Below are 5,232 nucleotides of genomic sequence, written 5' to 3'. Positions count from 1 at the left end.
AGATTTAGAAAATATTTTTTTGTTGTTCATTTCTTTTAAGGTGAATCCTAAGCTAGGATGTACTTAACAACAATTTGGTAAAATTTCCAAGATTTTTTAATGGACAGTTTCACTGATCATAATAACATGATGGTTTTGTTTCTGTGTGTTTCAACTAGGACTGGATTATAATAAAGGAAGCAGAACTGATCAGTATGGCTAGAGCAGGTCTCAAGAGGATATTATTAAAATGTAAATGAGAAGACTATTAGGTGTATTTTTTTTTTAATCTGTGTCTCTAGAAGAACCATGACATTGCAAACACAGAAGGACGCAACTCTATAAATGTCAGACATAAGTACATCAGTAATCTAAGTCCTCCTCTCCTTTCCCTCGCCTTTCCCTCCCTTTCTTCTCTGCCTTTATGAGTGTTAGCATAGAACAGAAGTTGAATTATTTTACTGTGATAATAAATGTCTGACAAGGAACCTCCTGACCCTTAAGTTTTTCTAACCTGTGAGTGGATGAGTAATCTCTTCCAGCAGCCTCCTCCTCGTCAGGAGAACTTCAGCCCCAGCTTATGGAGGAAGAACTGAAATGTGTTAATTTCAGTTCTGAGTCCCCCAGAGCAAGTGAAGTTGACAGAAGGCATTCTCATTTGATGGCCTTCCCCACGAATGCTCTGCTAACTGCTTGTTTTCTTGTGTATATATAGTTATATACATTTTTACGAAGCTTACTGCTAGGTCAACTATAATACATGGAAAAGTTCTTTCCCATATGCAGTTATTTCACTTCGCATTGCTCTGTATGTGTTGCTTCTTTATATATAATAAACTCAACAATAAATATTTCAGTATAGAAATGATTAAAATGCCTTTACTTTTCCATAAATTATGGGCATATAACTTTAACATACTTCTCCAAGAACAGATGGGTGTCACACTTACATTACTCACAATTTACTGTCATTTACAAATAAAGAAGCCATGCCACTCATCTGTAGCTTTGATACTGCAAAGCATGTATTTCCACAAATTGATTCTCTGTTCATATGGCAAATATTAACAGTGCCTACTGCAGCAGTTTTCAAAAAAAGGAGTGTATTGACCTCAGTGGACCAGTTCAAGTTGTTTGCATGCTTAAATCAATTTTAATTTTTTTTATACAGCTGAAACTTTACTGGAATGGTGGTCAACAAATAGTACAACGGCTGTTCCAAAAGTATTGCCTCCTATTTTATGATGTTGGTGCATGATGTCAGAGGCAGTTGTTAGGTGTATGGCAGGAGAGGTTGAACCTTCCCAATAATATTCCCTTACATGTTGTCGCTGTGTGACAGTTGGGAGCAGAGGGGCAGCCTGACAGAATGACATCTGACATGGAAGTGTGTATGGAGCAAAGGGTCGAAGTGCAGAAAAAATGGCACCTATTGACATTCACTGGTACTTACTAAACATTTATGGAGATCAGCCAGTGGATGTGAGTTCTGTGAGGGATAGGTGGTGTATTTCATCAGTGGTAGCAGCAAAAGTATTCACCTTTTCTGGTGTAGATTGTTATGAGTGCATCATGTAGGCTCTTCTTCGTTGCTGGTGAAAAATGCATAACTAGTGGTAGTGGCTGTGCTGGAAGAAGTGTTTGGTAGATGAGAATTTACTATATCAAATACTGTTATTGTTCTCTTTGTATCTGTTGTACTTTTCATGGAAATGAATAGGGTGCTTTACTTTTGGAGAGACCTACATAAATATTGTTCTTCAGTGGAGCTGCAGCAATAGAGGTGCTGTAGCGTACAGTCTTAGCAGGGTTAAAGGTCCTGGTTTATCGATACCTTGAAGAGAAGTTCATTTTAGCACATTCATCAAGGTGTCTGTGCAACTGTGCATCATGGAAGTCCTCAGAACATCCTAGGAAGATGCAGGTTGACATCTACCTAGCACAGCCTGACATCAGGCAGATTCAGAATCCTCCCTTGCCTCACAGCACTCATTCCTGCTTCACCTCCATGTAAGTTCCATCCATCTCTGCACACAAAGCACCTGCTGTCTGCTTGCACAGAGCTCATGCATTGAGCTAATACAGGAGCTGCTCATTTACCTTGAGGTCCATCCCCACCAGATCTTGATAAAACTTGCTAAAAGTCATCGTTTGTCCTTACTTCTCACTGGTGATTGGCAAGACAGTTCTATGAAGGCTTGAGAGAACAGCACCATACAAAACCAGGAATAATAGAGACTGTTTTCAGGATTTAGAAAAGAAACAGATAAAGTGTAGCTTTCTTCTTTAGCTTTTTTTTTTTTTCAGATTTGTTGGGAAACAGAAAGTCTTTACTTTACATCTTCCTCTTCTGCACTCCATTTTGTTCTCTTTAAAGCCTCTATCCGTGAGCTTGGTTGTAGTCAGTAAGATCTCCAGTGAGCAGGTATATGATGATGTAAGAACTTTACAGTGTGTTGAAGTGTAAGTGAAAATGTATGTAACTATGGTAACTTGTAAGACAACGTACAAGCGCTTGTTACAAGATGGAAAGTGAGATACACACCTTCAGGCAGCAGCCCACATTTGCAATGGCTTGGGTATTGAATCACACTGTACCAAAAGCAACACCATTTTTGGTGGGTTTCTTTTTGATGTATAATCATAATGTGGCTGTTTGCCTAGTAAGGGAAGATCTTTTTTTCCATCTTGTGTGACAGAATAACTTAAGATTTCTTGTCTGATTTCATTTTTCTCTGTCAAATTAGATGGCCTGAGGCCCATAAAAGCTGCAGTGTAATGGATGTGGTGCCTGCCTGTTATTAGAAAATAATGGAGTTATGTCAGTTAATGCATCCCATAACTCGTATTCCCATGTGACTCCCTTTTTAAAACTTTCTTCCAATGACGAAGTCACAAAAAATAAGATTTCAATGCAGTGAACACTGAATCGTATTCCTCTCTTTCAGTATATACTAGATGGGAACAATATGTGCATTCCATAACCTTGGATTTTTTATGTTTTTAAATTTTAAGTAATCTCCCATGTTTAGGCAGTGAGTTGACTCGAGTTTTATTATGGCCAGTGTTGCAGATGGATTCTATGGAAATATGGTGCCATAAAATTAGAGTAACTGCTAGAGTAGCTACAGCACACCATGAAGTCTGCAGGATTGAATCAGGTTTTGTAGTCAAAGTCCACTTCCTCCTAAAAGGAAAAGCACCTTTCAGGGCTTTTTTTCATCTCATATTAAAAAACAATTGCTTGTACATAATAACGTCTGTGAATCTGGTTACTGACTTACTCTAGGAGCTTCACTGAATCTGTAATACCCCCTTTCTTTGGTAAACCTTTGCCTGTGTTGATTGCTAACCTTTTCATAGCCTAAGTTAGATGTTGAATATTATAAGCCAAAAAAACATATTACAATGTTTGGGCTTATTTTTCCAAATGAGGTAATCCTTTACTTGACAATGAGATAAAGACTGAACTTTGCTGTCTTCAGAAGGGATTCAGATTTACTGCTTCTTTTGTGAGAATACTGAAGGATCAGTATTCTCAGCAGGGCCTGTTCTGATGAAGCGCAGTTTGCAACCTTTCAGTGAGATTTATTATCTTTCTGTCTCTTTGTTTATGTAATATTTGTTTATCCAGGCATTTTAAGGTCATCTGTATTACAGTGCATTCAGTATCCTACCAATAACTTGGATGTAACTTTTGTCCGTCCTCTATTGTTATTTACAGTTATTTAGGATGGACTTATCAAACTGTTCCTGCAAAATTTAAGAAGAGATTATCATAGTGTTGGTTTATTCTCCCCCTTCATTTGATAAATGTTACTGCCATGGCTCAATAAGGTATGAACGGCAGTCTTAATTTTGGCAGTTTGTATTTGTTGAGAATACTTGGCTTACACTCCCAAATGTCCACCTAGCGCCACTTAATTTATTTACATCCATTAATCTTTTGCATGATTCTGTGATCAACCTTGTAGCCATTACTAGCACTGATTGGACACTTCATTGAATGCAAAATCTGCTATTGTGTTCAAGAGAGAAAAAAATCTAACTTATGTTTCATTTTTCAATTAACTTGTCAGATACAAAGATAGCAATAGATGGATAGATTCAATGGGAATAAGTGAATGTTGGCATGATCATACTGTCATTATTTTATGACATTTACTCCTGATGAATGTTTTATATATACAGGGATCTAAATGCTCTCAATTTGATGAAGAGATATTTACATGCTAATTTTCACTTTAAAAAACTACATGAATCAAGCTGAGATGAAAAACACAGTGACTTTTCAATACATTTCAATTAACTCCATTATTAATAGTAACTCATATAAAAATGTTGGTTTTGGGACTAAGTTGCAAATGTAAATATCAATATTTGTGTAATAGTCTCACAAATGATGTTAATTTGAAGAGCTTTGCAGCTCATTTGGCAGAAAGATTTTCATGTTAAATATTACTTACTTAGTTATTTTCCTTTCTAGTAGATGAAAAATAATACATTTCCTTATATTCTACTCAGACCACTTAGGATTTCTTTTCAATAAAATAAGCTTCAATCATCTTCATCTTTTCTCTAATGAGAGAGCCTATCTCTTTGTTTAGAGTTCTTTTCCTACATCACATATTTTTGTAAGGTAGGAAAATGTCTTATCAGTACTATTATCAATTCAGTTTTATACATTCAATTTTTGCCTGTACAGCCCTGCACCTTGTTGTGTTTCCTGCAGTGCCCACAGAAGCATATGCTTTCCATAGTCTTTGAACTGTAACCATTAGCTTTAAGAACTTATTTTTTGGTTACTTAATTATTTAGTTTCTTTCTCTGACTGGCTTTTTGCTCACAGGCTATGTCAGAAAACCAAAGCCGTATTTTGATTACAGAAGTATCAATTCATGGTTGGTAACAATAGTTTATTTTCTGAAATGGCATACCACACTGCTTTAACTTTTGAAACCAGATGCAGTGCGTTCCAGGGAAGTTGTATAGATAAAATGGAGCTGAATCCAATGGTAGGCATGAAGCAAAGGGAAATAAGGACTTGAATCCTATAAATATTACACTTTGGCAGGTTAGTAATGTTCCATCATCTTTTTGTGTGTGCATGTGTATTTAGTTGAATAGGAAAAAGAACAGAATTTGATTGACTCGTTGATGTCTTACCCTCTTACCTTACTAAATTTTTTTACCCATCCACCCTTGGGTTTGAGATGCAATTAATAACTGGAACTGTTCAATGAATTTCTGCAA

Source organism: Meleagris gallopavo, chromosome Z, assembly GCF_000146605.3.
Source record: "Meleagris gallopavo isolate NT-WF06-2002-E0010 breed Aviagen turkey brand Nicholas breeding stock chromosome Z, Turkey_5.1, whole genome shotgun sequence".
Taxonomy (NCBI): Eukaryota; Metazoa; Chordata; class Aves; order Galliformes; family Phasianidae; genus Meleagris; species Meleagris gallopavo.
This window is presented reverse-complemented; position numbering follows the sequence as displayed.